Source organism: Macrobrachium rosenbergii, chromosome 56, assembly GCF_040412425.1.
Source record: "Macrobrachium rosenbergii isolate ZJJX-2024 chromosome 56, ASM4041242v1, whole genome shotgun sequence".
Classification (NCBI taxonomy): Eukaryota; Metazoa; Arthropoda; class Malacostraca; order Decapoda; family Palaemonidae; genus Macrobrachium; species Macrobrachium rosenbergii.
Window position 1 is genome coordinate 39,968,518 of NC_089796.1, and position 18,146 is coordinate 39,986,663.

General features: G+C 44.9%; 1 protein-coding gene across 1 annotated transcript in view; it reads left to right on the plus strand.

Annotated features, from left to right (window-relative positions):
* LOC136836355 (uncharacterized) overlaps positions 1 to 18,146 on the plus strand; it is a 450,152-nt gene that overhangs the window by 151,088 nt on the left and 280,918 nt on the right. The gene's annotated exons all lie outside the window — the stretch shown is intronic.

The following is an 18,146-nucleotide window of genomic DNA, read 5'->3' on the forward strand; positions in this document are numbered from 1 at the left end:
AAGCACTCTCCAAGTCGTCACCTCCCCAGCCAAATTGGTCATTTTAAAGTCAAGAGCCAATTCCTTAGTATACTAAATTAATCCCGTCACATTTTTGCCATCCGGGCCTTGAAATAGTTAATGTTCATCTAAAGTGTAGCCTGATTGTTCGGAAATAGGTTTTGTGCAAAATTGTAGCTTTTAGAGGCATGTTTTTTTGAGTTTTATGAGTTTTTGTATAGCTTTCAGCATTGTGTCTTGTACCCGACCGCGTGGTCCTTGTGTGTTAATGTATGTTAAATTTAATTAGTCTATTTTCATAAATAAAATTGTAAAACCCTGCCTGATCTTGATGGACCTTCGCGACATTTGTTCCTTTGAACTGGATGGTCAGTATCGGCGAGCATTAAAAACGTCCACCAAGTGATGCCTTTTCGAGTTGGCTGAGGAAGTGGCGAGAGTGACAAGGGCATAATAGAAGTTCAGAGTACAGTGATCATTGTTTTTTGCAACGCGGAATTTTGTGACTTGAAGCAACACGGCTGTCGTAAGTAACTTGCAGGCCAGTTCACTAGTTGCTTTACTAACCGATGTGGTGGCTGAGGCCCAACGTGAACTGTTGGAGACACGCGCTATGGCGGTGTACCAGAATCTGATTGATCTCATAGAAGCAGATGAGCAAATGTTGAGAAACTTCTATTTGACTTGTACACTAAAGTTGGGATCAAGCTTTGAATTGTCAATTCGTCAAGTGCTCGATGGAGCAAATAATGCAATTGCCCTTCTCCTTACCAGAATTGAATTCCTTGCTAGCATATCACAGCAACAGACTAGATTGCCAAAGTTGAAAGAACTTCCTTTACCTGTGTTCAGTGGTGAGAAATGTGGGATAATCATTTAACTGTTAAACAGCTTTTAGATGAAGCTGACATGCCATTGAGAGGGTGGGCAAGTAATAGCCTAGCCTTTGATCAACGAGAAGGAGTTAAAGAACCCACTGAGATTTCTGTGTTAGGAATGTTATGGGATAGGAGTAGTGATCAGGTGTGCTTGAAACCCTTCAAAGGGGTGAGAGAATTGCCTAGTAACTGGGTTCCCATGAAACGTAGGGTCCTTTCCTTGTTAGTGTCAAATTTTTATCCATTAGGGTTGGTCAGTCCAACATTTGTTAGAGGAAAGTTGTGTTTACAGAAACTATGGGAAGGAGGTATAGGATGGAATGATGTTCTCGACACAGAAAACAGTCAGAGGCTATGAAAATCTTAGAAGAGTTTGTCAGTGTGCATATGTTGAAATTTAAGAGGAATTTTGACAGGCGAATCAGTAATTCATGTCTTTACTGATGCCTCAAGTAAGGCATATGGGGCAGTAGCCTATGTCAGGGGAAGTAAGGGAGAAACTAATCTATTGACTAGCAAAATGAGAATAACCCCTAGGAAACAACAACGGTTGACTGTACCTAAATTAGAGTTATTAGCCTTGTTATTAGGAATTAGGTTAGGTAGAAGTTTGAAGAATTTGTTAAAAGTCAGAACAGTTGTAATTTGGACCGACAGTAAGGTCGCTATAGCCTGGGTAAATAGCAAAGAGGAGCATTGGAATGTGTTTATAGCTAATAGGGTAGGAGAGGCTAACTCTCGTTTACAGGAGTGTGGGATGATTCTGAAATGTGCCGACCAAAAGTAATCCAGCAGATCTTCTGTCCCGAGGGACCAGTATGAGAGAGTTAACAGACAGCTAGTTGTGGCATCGAGGACCCCAGTTTCTTCATGTTGAAGGTCCTGCCAATCCCCCACAGCTACTAGATGAAGCTTCGCTGAGCCAGGCCAATAAGCAAGGTGTTGCTGCCCTCCATGAACTACAGGAGGAAGTAGCCATGATACAACCTGCAGACATCTGGCCTATAATGGAGGGTATTGTTGAATTTAGCATTTTGATGGGTATTATGAAAATTGTATTGAAATTTTTAAAAAGTAATGCTAATCCATTTTTGAAGCTTGTTTATTTGGAACAAAGGCATTATTTGCCTTCAGTTTAGTTATTTGGAAAAAGGATCGAAAGTACCCAATGATATAATTAATTTTGTTAACCAGTTAGGGTTAGTTTTTGTTGAGGGTATAATATACTCTAGAAATGGATTAAAGAATGCTGTAGGAAATAGAGATCATTTAATCTTGTTACCCGCAAAAGGGAAATTAGTACGATCATACCTGAGACACTTGCACACCCTAAACATGCATTGTGGCGTGAATTCGCTAATAGCTATTTTTCGCCAGGAATGTTGGTGCCCGGGATTGAGATGTTTGGCAAAAAAAGGTGATAGGCAGATGTGTAGCTTGTATTAAATCCTTCAAGCCCCCTCTACACCGCCCAGCTCTCCCGCTGCTCCCCATTGCACGAACACAGATTCACGCCCGTTTGCTTGTATTGGTCTCAACCACACTGGACCTATCCAGGTAGAAGGAGGGATAGGCTACATCCTGTTGGTAACTTGCCTGAGCAGCCGGGCCGTCTACTTAAATTACTGTTCGACCCTCCTTGATGTCCAGGAGACTCATTGCAATGCGTGGGACGCCCTGTAGTATCTACAGTGACAATCACCAGACCTTCCGCGCTGCCAGCACATTCCTACAGGACATCTTCGATGAAGGCAAAACTTGACAGTTCCTGCGTGACAGCAGGATACAGTGGCATTTCCAGACTCCACGATCTCCATGGAAGGGAGGATTCTTCGAGCGCCTAATCAGGGTTGTGAAACACACCCTCGAAATATCTTTCAGGCGCAAAATCCTCAATGAGGAGCAGGTCCATACGTTAGTGAAGGAGGCAGAAGCAGTGGTAAACAACAGGCCTCTTATGTACACCAGCGATGCCTGGGAAGATGAAGTTCTTACGTCCCCTCATCTGATTCGAGGATCCATGATCCGACTGATGTCACCTGTTGTGCAACCTGAGAATATGTATCACAAGTTGACGATGAAGCAGATGCGCCATCAGTATTTCCTTCTCACCCACACCCTGTGAATATTTCGACATCGGTGGCAGACGGAGTACTTGAGTTTGTTGCAGGAGAGGCACGACTTCTGTGTTGGACCTAAATCTTCACTGAGTGTTGGAGACTGTGTTGGTGAAACTCGACCATAGAAAATGGGGTTAGTGACCATTGGGTAGAATTGTTATTGTATATCCAGATGACGATGGAGTCGTATGCTCTGTTAGTGTACTGTATGAAGGGGAAAAAACTTTGCGACCAGTTGAACACATCATTCCCCTTGAAATGAGTTCGTGTGAGGATAATGAGTGTGAAAAAATGACGATAATCAACACATCGCTGAAGTTGTAAGGTGTCAAAGAAACGAGCAGGTAAAAGTTACTGCTACTTTATTACAGATCCAGGCAGCTTATATTGCGGCCGACTGACGCCGGGCCGCGAGAGACAATGGAATTGACTGTGACCTGAGGTCGAAACAATAAACAATAATATGCAGTGAACGAGTACAAATTACAATACAAAACATACAGAGCTACAATATGGATACAGTCTTGATGCCTGTGAATGAAGAAACATGTGATACACAATGTGTGACATTCGTATAAATACCATAAAGTAAAAATGATTAAAATGCGTGACCTGGCACGTTTTAGGCGTGACTAATTGAGCTTGAAGAAAATGGGAAGTCACCAAAGAAAACAAGCTCAGCGGAGACTTAATTAATGGCGCCGCCAAAACACTATCCTGGCGCCGATGTGGTGACTTTACAAATACTCCCAAGACGAGGGACGCGCCTGACTAATCCCCTGTATCTGCTGGGACGCTGAAGGGTGCCGCGGGTCCTTGAAGATAACGGAGGGGCCTCCCGCCTGTGAGGCTGCTGGTTGGGCGGTCCCTTCCTGGGGCGGCCGCGCCTGCGGGGGTGAGGGCGTGCTGGAGTGCGGTTGGGCGGAAGGGGTGCTGCGTCGCTGCCGGGACTCTCCGACAGGAAGGCGGGCTTTAGCCGGTCTATGGAAACCCAGTCGTCCTTGCCTGGGAGTGCCAGCTGGAACGCCTTGCTGTTCCGTTCCAGCACGCGGAAGGGTCCCCTGTAGGGCTTAGTTAGTGGTGGACGGACGGCGTCGACTCTGACGAAGACGTGGGTGGCGGATGACAGCTGTGGCGGCATGAAGGTGGTTGCTTTGTCGATGTATGAGCGCCTGCAAGGCGAAACTTGCCGCCACGTCGCGGAGCCTCTGCAGTGATGGGGAGTGGCGTTCATCCGTCACGAGCTCTCCCGGCACCACGAGGGGTTCCCCATAGGTTTGTTCAGCTGCGGATGGGGTGCCGTCGGCTCTGGGGGCGGTCCTCAACCCGAGGAGGACCCACGGCAGCTGATGTTTCCAGTCCTCGGCGGTGCAGCGGGCCACGAGGATGACTTTAGGGACCTGTGGAACCGTTCGACCAGGCCGTTGGCCGCTGGGTTGTACGCTGTGGTGGTGTGGTGCATGGTTCCCAGCAGTTGAGCCAGGGCAGACCACAACTTCGGAGAGGAAAGCGGGCCCTGTCGGTTGTGATGTGGTCCGGGACGCCGGCGGCTAACCCAACTGGAGAGCAGGGCCTCAGCGCACGCGCGCTGGCGGTGGCTTCTTGCATGGGTGTGGCCGGGCCACCTCGTCGAACGGTCTACCACCGACAGGAGGTATCTGGAACCGCCTGATGGGGAAGGGGCCCGACGACGTCGATGTGGATGTGGCGGCGGCGCCCTGGCTGTGGGAACTCGCCTACCCCGACTGCGTGTGACGACCCACTTTACTGGTCTGGCACTGCAGGCACTGTTTTGCCCAGGCCGTGGCGTCCTTTTGCACCCCGTGCCAGACGAACTTTTTTGAAAGCAGCTTGGCCGTGGTCCTGCCGGAGGGGTGTGAGAGGCCGTGAACTATGTCGAATACCTGGCGGCGGCGTGAGGCTGGAACCAAAGGGCGGGGCTGGCCTGTGCTGATGTCACAGAGCAGGCTGGGGCCTTCGGGGCGAGGGTCACGTCCCGCCACTTGAGGGATGTGATGGCGGTGCGGTATGCTGGGGTTTCTGGGTCAGCGGCCTGTTCTCTGGCAAGGTCCTGGTAATCTACACCAAGCTGCACTGCGTTCAACTCGACTCTGGAGAGGGCGTCTGCTACGGGATTTTCTTGCCGGGGAGGTACCTGACGGAACAGGTAAATTCGGCTATGGCTGAGAGGTGGCGCTGCTGTCTGGAAGACCATGCGTCCCCTGCTTCGTGAAGGCGTGAACCAGTGGCTGGTGGTCTGTGAAGATTGTGAAGGGCGTCCCCTCCAGGAGGAACTTGAAGTGCCGAACTGCGCGGTACATCGCGCAGAGTTCCCTGTCGAAGGTGCTGTAGCGGGTCTCTGCGGGACTGAACTTCTTGCTGAAGAAGGCGATGGGCTGGGGGGCGCCGTTGATGATTTGCTCCAGAACAGCACCGCAGGCGACGTTACTGGCATCTGTCGTCAGCTGGAGGGGAGCCTTGGGATCCTGGTGTGCCAAGGCGGTTGCCTTGGTGAGGGCGGCCTTCGTCAGGGAAAAGGCCTGCTGCTGGCTGGGTCCCCAAGACAGGGACTTCGGTTGACCTTTTAGGACTTCCGTCAGGGGCTGTGGTGTCGCGCGATCCCGGGGATGAACCGCCTGTAGAAGTTTACCATCCCAAGGAACTCCTGGACGGCCTTGATGGAGGTGGGTGTCGGGAACTTGGCTACGGCTGCCACTTTCGATGTAAGAGGGCGGACGCCTGTCGGAGACACCTCGTGACCCAGGAATTCTGCTTTCTGGACGCCGAAGGTACACTTGTCGAAACGGACGACGAGGCCGTTCTCTTGGAGGCGCTGGAGGACTGCTTTGATGTGTCTCTGGTGTTCGCTGTGAGACCTGGAAAATATGAGAATGTCGTCGACGTAGCAGACGCAGAATTTTAGGTCCCCCAGGATGCTGTCCATGAGCCGCTGGAAGGTGGCCCCGGCGTTCCTCAGTCCGAAGGTGGAGAAGGCGAACACATAGGACCCGAAGGGCGTGATGATGGCTGTCTTTGGTATGTCCTCTGGCGCAACAGGTACCTGGAAATAAGATTTAAGAAGGTCCAATTTAGTGAATATTTTGGCCCCGTGAAAGGAGGCCGTGAGGTCTTGCATGTTGGGTAGAGGGTAGTGGTCGGGCTCTGTTGCAATGTTGAGCCGCCTGTAGTCGCCGCAGGGTCTCCAGGAGCCGTCCGGTTTCTGCACCATGTGGAGGGGGGAGGCCCATGGACTGGAGGCTTTCCTGCAGATGCCCATCTGTTCCATCTCCGCGAATGCTTTTTTCGCCTCCTGAAGGCGCTGAGGGGGAAGCCTGCGGAACTTCGCATGTGTTGGGGCCCTTTAGTCACTATATGGTGGTATATGCCGTGCTTGGCTGGGGCCCCGGGACTTGGCGAAGCTCGGGCTTAAATACCTCAGGGAACTCCGACAGTAGGTGTGCATACTGGTGGGGGGCGACGGCGCTGATGGTGGGTCTGGGTCCCGCCGTTAACGGGAGAGACCGGCAGGAGTCGGTATCGAGGAGGCGCTTGCGCCCCACGTCGACTAGCAGGCCGAAGTGCGCCAGAAAATCGGCCCCCAGGAGTGGGGTTCCTACGTCCGCGACGATGAAGTCCCAGGAGTAACTCTGGCCAAGGATGGAGATCGACAGGAGCCTGGTGCCGTGGGGGAGAGGATGGGGTTCCGTTGGCGGCCGTCAGGAAAGCGGCCGGGTCTGGTGTCTGGTTGCGGTCCTCTCTGGATGCTGGGAAGACCGATTTAAAGGCTCCTGTGTCGACCAGCATCATCCTGCTGGAGACGGTGTCGCGGACGTAAAAACCTGCTGTTTTGAGGCCCTGGGTTCTTCGGCTGCCATGGCGGCCTGTCCTGCTGGCCGCCGCCACCACCGCGTTTTTGAACGGGTGAACGAGCAGGGCAGCAGGCAGTTTCGGGCGTCCTTTCCGAACCACTTGTGGTAGCGACAGAAGCCCGGGACCTCCATCTGCTGTGGTTCGGTGGACGTCTGTTGGCGATGGCGTTGACGGGCTGCTCTACGTCCTCTTCAGGCTGGACGGAGTTGACCGGCTGTGTGGCCGGTTTTAGCCGCTGTGAAGCCTTGACGGAGTCTGTGAGGTGTTGCGCCGTCTCTATGAGGTCCTCGACAGGCATGGTGTAGGGGTGAGCGATCTGGTTGCGTACCTCCGGGAGGAGTTGGCGAAGGTAGATTTCCCGTGTGAAGCTTATCTCCTGCCGCTTCTTTGTGCCACCCAAGTCTGGTAGTGACAGGAGATCTGCGACCATGCCCCAAGCGTCTCTTGAATTGAGGTCGTGGCGTGGATTTATGGCAAGGTCGATAGCACGGGCGGCCCGCTCGGCGATGGGCAGGGAGCAAGCTTCGAGGAGGAACTTTTTTGTGGTGCTGTATGTGAGGGTGTGTGTTTGGGTACTCGCGAGATGAGTTTTCTGTACACGTCCTCGGAAGGGCGTTGAGCACTGTGTCGGCCTGTAGGATTTCGTCCGTGAGGTCCGCGATTCTGAAATGGCTCTCCACCCTGCGCGCAGCCACATCGATGGGTTCCCCTGCGTAAACGGCGGCAGCTTTACGGTGAGGGCGGCCCGCGATTGTGTTGCCCGGCCGTCGTGTGTTCGGGCGCTGGTGTGGAGTTGCGGGAGGGCCTCGATGCGGGGGGCGGGCGGCTGTGATGGGAGGTAGGTAAACCTCGAGTCCGTGGGGTCCGCGTTTAACTGCATGAAGGAGGATATCCGCGTCCATGCTCGCTCCTTTGACCCCTTACTGGAGTGGGGTACTCGCGTCAAGTACGCACTTTCGTGCGCCGTGTGGTTCCGCTAGTGACGCTGGTGGGGTACGCCGACGAGAGTCAGCACGCTCAAACGCTGGTTACAGCGCCCGTGTTTAGGCCGCTAAGAGCGTTTTGGAGAAATCCTGGAGCCAAGACTGAGTCGCTGTGTGAGTCCGCTAATGGCTCCGGGATACTCCGGGAGTCACCACTGTAAGGTGTCAAAGAAACGAGCAGGCAAAAGTTACTGCTACTTTATTACAGATCCAGGCAGCTTATATTGCGGCCGACTGACGCCGGGCCGCGAGAGACAATGGAATTGACTGTGACCTGAGGTCGAAACAATAAACAATAATATGCAGTGAACGAGTACAAATTACAATACAAAACATACAGAGCTACAATATGGATACAGTCTTGATGCCTGTGAATGAAGAAACATGTGATACACAATGTGTGACATTCGTATAAATACCATAAAGTAAAAATGATTAAAATGCGTGACCTGGCACGTTTTAGGCGTGACTAATTGAGCTTGAAGAAAATGGGAAGTCACCAAAGAAAACAAGCTCAGCGGAGACTTAATTAATGGCGCCGCCGAAACACTATCCTGGCGCCGATGTGTTGACTTTACAAAGTGAATGAGGAAGAGGACACCGCACCGATTGGGGGAGTTGACAAGGAGAAATAGTGAACTCGCACAGAGAGAGTTAAGCGAACGTGCAAGACAATTGGACACTGATACGAGTGAGCGAGCAAGACCGAAAAGAAGGGCAGCAATAGCCTAAAGACTTAGAATGCAGGAATGTTTTAGGAATGGCGATGTATAGTGTAATGTAAAATCCAAGATAAGACTTGTGGAGGTTGTAGGGAGGTTAGAGAGGATTTGAAGTGATAGGAAATGAGTGTTATTGGTGTTATTGCTTCGTGCTGCTGAAATGTGGTGCACAAGTGTGTTTGAATTGAATGAAATGTAATATAAATCCCTTTATACGACATGAACTAGGTGTCATTGTGTTTTGTGAGAGTGATTACTCTCGTGATTTGATTGTTGTAAGTCAGTCGCGAGCTGCCGTTCAATTGTAGCTCTGCAGTTGAGTGCAGGCTGTGACGAACCTCCGATCTTCTAGCCTCACCTGCGTAACCTTCCTGTTGCTCTCCCATTCGGCCAGAAATTCTGGTGTGGAGTACGTCGTGAAAAATTGGATCCGTTTTTTCTTGATAATCCTTCACAACGTTCAGGATAAGCGAGGGGGCGTGGTGGGCAGGTGGCTGAGTTCATGGTTCACTTTTTCTGTAAATATGTTTGATTATTATTTGTGTCCGGCGAATTGCCTGTGTTGTCTGTGTCGGGAATGTCAGAGAGGCTCTTTTCTCTATATAATTCAAGTACCTCCTTTAGTAAAATAACCTATGTATAAATTCTGAAGAGGAACAGAGGTGACAACGAGTCATGCAGAGAGGCAATATGCGTCTTTCTTGAGGGCATACCATTGAGGTAAGCTAAGCACTTTCCAAGTCGTCACCTCCCCAGCCAAATTTAGTATGCTAAATTAATCCCTTCACATTTTTGCCATCCGGGCCTTGAAATAGTTAATGTTCATTTAAAGTGTAGCCTGATTGTTCGGAAATAGGTTTTGTGCAAAATTGTAGCTTTTAGAGGCATGTTTTTTTGAGTTTTGTGAGTTTTTGTATAGCTTTCAGCATTGTGTCTTGTACCCGACCGCGTGGTCCTTGTGTGTTAATGTATGTTAAATTTAATTAGTCTATTTTCTTAAATAAAATTGTAAAACCCTGCCTGATCTTGACGGACCTTCACTTTGATGTTTGCTGGTAATGCCCTTCAGGCCTGACCATCCCAGTCCCATACCATCAGGGACTTAGAACCTTCCCAGTCGTGGGGGAAAATTCGCGACAGGATTAAAGAATGCTGAATTGAGGGATACAGATTAACTGTAGTCAGATTAGAAGTCAGGAAGAAGTTTGCCAATGTAGCTAATGACAGCCTTGTTCTTAGTAATTTTGGTTTTACTGTAGCATTTTAGAACATGACATGAAAAAGTAATTTACAGTGCCATATTATGTTTGAGAGAACTTTCTACTGAAGTAGGTTTCAGGGTGACAGTGGGTACTATTATGCATCTTCGATATGAGTTTAGAATGGATATATATATAATGTACAAGCATTCGCTGCTTATTGGTGGCATTGGTTAACAGCATTTCGGTTTTATGACACTTGGCTAACGACGTCGTTAACCAGATTTTCGGCGCTGGTAAGCGATTTTATCGGCGTCGGAAGGTGGTTATCGGGGTCATCAGGCAGTTTATCGGCGTCGGGAAACGATTTTTGGCACTGGTAAGCGGTTTATTGCCGTCGGTAAGCGGTTTATTGGCGTCAGTAAGCGGTTTATCGGTGCTTACGGCATTGTAAACATCATTTATTACCATAATTACTGTGATGTTCTGGTTAGACTTGTGTGGCCCAGTGGATAACGCCCTTGCTTTCCACCTGAGAGACCTGGGTTCGATCCCGACGTGAGTCAGAAATTTATTTCTGTTCCACACGTGATTGTGTGTTGATGATTTCTATCTTATTCACTCCAGAAGGGATAATTCGAATGAAATGTTGTCTATTGGGTCATTGCTGAGTCGGGAAGTTGGGGAAAACTTCGCTGGTATGCAAGCAGTTAGCTTGCCCAGGTAATTCCTTGGGTGCAGTTGCTCTCAGGTTCCAACTTCTTTTAGACTTGTGTGGCCCAGTGGATAACGCCCTTGCTTTCCACCTGAGAGACCTGGGTTCGATCCTGACATGAGTCAGAAATTTATATATATATATATATATATATATATATATATATATATATATATATATATATATATATATACACATATATACACACACACACACATATATATATATATATATATATATATATATATATATATATATATATATATATATATATATATATGTATATATATATATATATATATATATATATATATATATGTATGTATGTATATATATATATATATATATATATATATATATATATATATATATATATATATATATATATATATTTAAGGAGACCATTAGATTCTTTTTAAAAATAAAAAATAATAGCTTGAGGCTAGGAGGCCTGACAGAGACTAGCACCAGCTCAGGAGGAGAGAGCAAAGCAAACAAAACTGTATCTTAACCTAATTTATTACCCAAAGTTATATACATATTTGTACAATGAGTCACAGCAGTCCAAATAAATCATTATATAAATCATTAGCAGCAAAACACTTTACACCAAATTATTAAATAAAGAATTACTTCACCAAAACAGAGACTTCTTCAATATTACTCAATACCACCGGTTACAAAAATAATCAAAATTACTTAATGCCAAAAGTAGTGGACAAAGCACTTGAACCATTACATAAAAATAAGGCAGTCTCAAAATTTAAATAACAATACTTGAAATAATAACAGTCAAGCATGAGCAGTATTCAAAACAATGTGTAACACACCTTGGAGTCGCGAAAGACTCATATAAAAAACTTAACCCAAAAATAGCTAAAATAAACGGTAATAACCATAGTTGTAAAGCATTAACATGACATACTGAAAGTAGACTGAAGGTTTAAGACTTTAGACCAAGTCACGACAACAGTACTCCACTGCCAGGAAGGTTATCCTCAATCAACATTGCCTAAAACCAGCAATAAAAAATGATTATCACACACATCACCAACACCGCTCTCTGCTGGCGTTGAGACATTGCTCAACACCATGTCACTCTTCACGCTCGTATGACAAACACCACGCCAGACAATAATGTCGTACTCGTATGACGAGCACCATGCCGCACAATCATGCTGTGCTCCCAACTATGCCTTACTCGACCACGTCGTACTCCACGAAATGAACGTCATCCTCCAACAGATGAAAACCATACTGCTTCAACAATATTGATTACCACTTGACATTAAATCCATCTCCCCAACCATGCCATATACTTGACATGTTGTACTCCACGAAAGGACGTAATTCTTCAACAGAAGACTCCCGACCATGTAGTATACTCGAGCATGTTGTACTCCAACAGATAGAGAATACCTGTGCGAATGACTCCACTACTTATGATGGCTGAGGATTTGTGACTCCCTCTCTCCACCCACCATTGACAACACTTCAGATGTTGATGTGGCAAAAACCCCCAACCTGGAGGCACAACTGGAAATAAGGAAACTATCAGATCCCATAGTTCACAAAAAGAAACAACTGCCCTTTTCTTTATACATAAATATATATATATATATATATATATATATATATATATATATATATATATATATATATATATATATATATATATATATATATATATATATATATATATATATATATATATATATATATATATATATTATATATATATATATATATATATATATATATATATATATATATATATATATATATATATATATATATATATATATATATATATATATATATATATATATATATATATATATATATATATATATATATATATATATATATATATATATATTATAAGGTGTTATATATAAAACCATTCTACAAGTGTAATATGTATCTGAAAATTTTGATGTTTTGTTTGCAGATTCGTCATTTGTTGTGATGATGTGATTTTAAAATGTCTTTTTCTTACAGATAAATTGTGTATCATGTAATCTTAAAATGTTTTGATATGTTTTTTCCATTTTAATATATGGTGAAGTATATGAAAATTGTATACTGGGTGTTATGGACTCGAATTCTTAGCCGTGTAGAGAGAAAGGGTAAGATTCTTATCACTTAATGCATCCTGTATTTACACAGTTGTTTGGTGTGAAGGAAGTCAGGTGAGGCCCTCTTGTCTTATCTGACGAGTTGACAGCCAATTGGTAAATTGCCTGTTACACATTTGTTCTGTGTGCCCATTCTGAAATCATTGTCCTTCCCTATGCTTATTATGTTTCCATAGTCTTGAGTAGAAAGGATGGGGAAGTGAGAGAGGTGAAGTTGACATGCTGACAGGCGAGCCAGTTTTGGTCCAAAAATGCTTTCTTTTATTTGTTCAGGTGTTTGAGTGAACAGCGGATGATGTCAATCATTGATAAGAGCTCTGGCATATTTCCTTCTGAGCCTTAGAATGCCCTGTATGTATACCGTACATGTATACCTGTATGTATAATGTATGTACACTTTATGTATTCTTGAGTATTCTGGGAGGGCTTGAAGATAAAAGAGGAGTGCTGAATGAGAAACAGGCAGTTAGGAACAGGGGCTGCTGGAAATAGGCTGTCTCCCTCTCTCTCTCTCAATCACACCATTCATGTATAAGGGTGTGATGTTTACTGGCTGCTCTCCTGTTTGTAAAAGTTTTGTTAAACTCACCCAAGAAGTGTATTTATTTTGTAAGAGTGATCTAAGGCATTTGTATTGTGCAAGCATTGTGAAAATGTATTTTACTATTTTATGTTGAAGAGGGTAAGGTTCTTACTTGATATGTTTTGTGCTGTTATTGTGATAGAGAATTATTATTTTGATAAGAGGTGGATAATATCTCTTATAGTGAGTTCTAATGTGTCTTGCTGCTAATTATATATCATTGTGTATGTCATTGTGACTTGGCAGTGTTGTCTTTGAGAAAGTCTTAGAAAGACGTGAGTTTAACCTTTTTTAAAAGTGAAGGTAATCTTTTGAAAGATTGATATATTCTTTAAACATATCTTTGTCTTAGTGAAATGGCTGTTGGTATATTTCCATTTTTGCATATTTCATTCTTATATGTCTGTGTTGTCATATTACTCTAATTTTATAATTAGTGTTTTACAGAGTTTTGTGCTGGTGATTACTTAGCTGTAATATTTTGGTGAACACTTGTGTTGAGTTTAGTTAATCAGGTATATGTTTAAAACTTGAGTGAAAGTTAATGGTTTGAATCTTACTTAACCAAATTGCTTTCTTAAATTAAAGTTTTGTGAATTAAACTTGATTAAGAAATACTTAAATCTTACACTGTTATTAATTAATAGTAAATCTTTTTGAGATTGTGAACTCTGCATATAACTTTTGAACTTAGAAATAAATTTGTCTGTTTAAAGTTTTAAAAGCACAGTGTTTCATTTTGACCACCAGTAATTAGAGAAATTAATGAATGTGTACAAGGTAAGTGATATATTTGTTTGTTCACCTGAGACATATCTAGGTGAAATAGAACCAGGGAAACAGTTATAGTGTTTGTTGAAGTGATGCCCATTTTCCACTAGCCTGTTTATAGCTTGTTGGTTGTTACCTCACCCATAACTTGATAAAGATACATTGATTTTCTCAAGTGATGAGTAAGTTTTATGGGATCACTGTACCTTTAGAGTATTCAGTTTTAATATTTTTGTTATGAGGTTTCAAGTATCTGGTATATGAAATTTTTATCACACCATGATTTATACACACTCATGAAGCTACAAATGTTGTTTAATACCCAATTCACACTACTTCAGGAATATCCCCGATGGGAAATTATCACTGAAGTGACAAATGGATCGGTCCTGCAGGGTCTTGATCCCTTGACACAATTACCTTCTGACTCCAGTAGACGAATCTGCTGTACTTGTTTGCCCGTCCAGAGTGGGGAAATTATGCTTAGCTTCAGCATTAACCCACCTCCACCATGATAGCTCATTGGTACGTTTGGAACACGCTGCTCTTATTATGAAATTTTTATCAAACCATGATTTATATACAATCAGGAAGCTACAAATGTTGTTTAATATCCAATTCATGCTACTTTGGGAATATCCCCGATGGAGAATTATCACCAAAGGGGAATTTATAAGTGATAAATGGATTGGTACTGCCGGGTCTCGATCCCTCGACACACTTTACCTTCCAACAACTCCAGTCGATTGTCTACCCACTGAGCCATCAAGGGAGGTATAAGTTAATGCCAAATCTGCTGTACTTGTTTACCCATCGAGAGTGGGGAAATTATACTCAGCTTTGGCATTAACCCACCTCCACCATGATAGCTCATTGGTACGTTTGGAACATGCAGCTCTCATTATGAAATTTTTATCATACCGTGATCTATATACAATCATGAAGTTACAAATGTCGATTAATATCAAATTCACGCTACTTCAGGAATATCCCCGATGGGGAATTATCACCGAAGGGGAATTTATAAGTGATAAATGGATCGGTAATGCCAGGTCTCGATCCCTCAACACAATTACCTTCCAACGACTCCAGTCAATGGTCTACCCACTGAGCCATCTAGAGAGGCATAAGTTTATGCCAAATCTGCTGTACTTGTTTACCCATCAAGAGTGGGGAAATTATACTCAGCTTCAGCATTAACCCATCTCCACCATGATAGCTCATTGGTACTTTTGGAACATGCAGCTCTTAGTATGAAATTTTTATCACAACATGATTTATATACAATCATGAAGCTAAAAATGTCATTTAATATCCAGTTCACACTACTTCAGGAATATCCCTGATGGTGAATTATCACTGAAGGGGAATTTACAAGTGATAAATGGATCGCTACTGCTGGGTCTCGATCCTCGACATAATTACCTTCCAGCAACTCCAGTCGACATTTGTAGCTTCATGATTATATTTATATATATATATATATATATATATATATATATATATATATATATATATATATATATATATATACAGTATATATACATATATATGGTAATTCTACGTATTAGCTCCACGCCTGTTTTTACCTCGGAATTTGGTTTTTTCTCCACTTTTACGGCTTCTGATAATGGAAGCGAGTTTGTTTGTTGGCGGCCAAGTGTCATTTGCCCCCTAACTCTACTCAACAGTAAAGGGGGACTGTGGGAAACCAGAGTTCTGGGTGGGGGAAAACAGAGAAGAGCGGACATGTTTACATTACAGGGGCACTGGCTGGAGGGAAAAATGAGAGGGAGCCATACGCAAAAGGGAGGGAGCGGCTGAAAGGGTGCGGGGTAACGAGGCAGGGAGGGAGAAATTTCCTCACGTCCCCCAAAAGCAGGGGTAAGTGGGGAGCGGTGCAAGAAGGGGGTGGGAGACAGGTTGCACAAGCACGAAACGTGTTGGGAACGAGTGCGGGTAGAAGCGTAACACTGGGGGTGGGGGGAGAGAGGAAACACTGCCCGGTAACAGGGACGGGGACAAAGAGTACGGCCGACAAAAAACAAACTTCACCAACTTTAGCAGAAGCCATAAAAGTGGAGAAAAAACCAGTTCCAAGGTAAAAACAAGAGCAGGAAGGCACTCAGCTCTGGGTGGAAGGAGCAACCTGGCATGAAAAAACAATTTGCAGATAAAAAAAGTTAACACCAACAGAACTAACTGGCCTTACCCTAGGGACCGGGAGGGTAGAGATCAGCCGCTGCTTTTAAAAATGCGTGGAACCTGGTGTTGGGGTCGAGGAAGTGAATCTTAAAATAGGCTACAACCAGGTAGCCTACAAAATTGTACTGCCTTCTGCCATACCTAGGGGTGCTGGCTCTGAGTTCCCGCCACTTCCTCTCAATGGTGTTGGTGTTGGGACCGGTTTCCGGGTCAACGAAGTTGAAGGAGTGGTTGACTGTCACGTGGGTGTAGCCTTCGGTCCCGAGGCAATCGTAGGCCTTCCAGCAGTCTGAGACGACAGTTGTGCCGGGCAAAATGAATTCTTTAATTATGGCCACTAAAGTGGTGGCACTCCTGTCTTCAACAGGCACAACGAAAAAGTCCTGTGTTTCCCTACAAATAGCGCCAAGCACGCAGTGGTCCTCAACTACCCTGCCAACGTTGTGTTTTCTGTTGCTGAACTTGGCTTCATCAATTTCGACAGTCGTCCCAGGTCCACCAATCCTCCTGTTTTGCTTTATACACCAGTTAACTATTACCTCAAGTGCAAAACTAGACCAGTCATTAATGGCAACATCACTCAAGTTAAGTTCTGATCTAGCAGCGGCGTAAGAAAACTAGTTTGACACGTATATAAAGCAAAAGAAAAGGACCATCTCAATGTCGAGGCGGGAACCAGAAAACCAGGATTTCCAGAACAGCGACTGGTAAAAACCACCTCTTCCGGGCCTTCCTGTTGCACCTGAACGCCCTCTTTTGCAGGTCGAGGAGGCAGTCCCTACCGCAGCGGGGACAAAAGCACTGTGTTTTCAGCAGGCTGTGATCTTGACAAAGTCTGATTAACTGTTTGTAGTTGCCTAAGTAGTAGGCAGAAAAGTTGCGGCAACTGATATAGCAGTTAGCGCAAGACACTGGGAGGGTGTGCCAAGTTATCGGCTCAGACGAATGTGACGTGGATGGAAGGGACTCAGCCATTGTACTGAACAAGAAAAGCAAAATGTGTATGTTTTAAGACATAGGAATGGGTAGCAGATAAGGGCTGTGGTGGGTCAAGGGGTGGGTGGGATATGGGGGGTTTTGGCGCAATTGGGTGTTGGGGGGAAAGGGTTTGCGCAAGGTATTTGCAGGGGAAGGGAGAAACTTACACAGCGGTAACAGGAATGGTTTTGTTGAAAAAGCTTTGTGCTGGTTATGACAGTAAAGCAAAGAAACCATAAATGCTTGAGAAAAATGTGGCTGGGCAAAATGTATCTTTTGTGGTACAGATACGCTTTCGCCATTTTTAGTAATGGGTTGGTGGGTTAAATGCACTTCGCCGTGTTTAGTAATGGGTTCGGGGAAATGGAATCCTGCTGGTTATGATAAGGAAGCAGAGAAACGTTGCTGTCGTGCGAAAAATGTGTGTAGGGAAAGTTTTTTTTTGGGGGGGAGTACAGATACACTTTTGCCGAGTATAGTACTGGGCTGGCGGGGTAAATGCATTTTGCTGTGTTTAGTAATGGGTTCGGGGAAATGGAATCCCGCTGGTTATGATAAAGAAGCAGAGAAACGATGCTGCCGTGCAAAAAATGTGTGCAGGGAAAATTTTTTTTTGTGGTACAGATACACTTTCGCCGAGTTTAGTACTGGGCTGGCGGGGTAAATGCATTTCGCCGTATTTAGCAGTAGGTTCGAGGGGATATAATCTCCCTGCGCCGCATTCAGTACTGGTCCGGGGCGGTACCTGTGTTGCAACAATTGCGGGTAAGTGCAAATAAGAATGTTGAAACTTACAAGAATAAACTCAAAAGCGTATGTGTTTTTTCTTTGCTTTGTTAACATATAGTTTGGGGGGATTGCATGCAGGGTGTGTTAGTTTCATGTGTAGGGATATCAGATTAACAAGTTATTGCACTTGCTAGACGAAATATGAACCGTTCAAAACAGATGTACCTGTGCCCTGTCATGTGCAGGACGCGTATG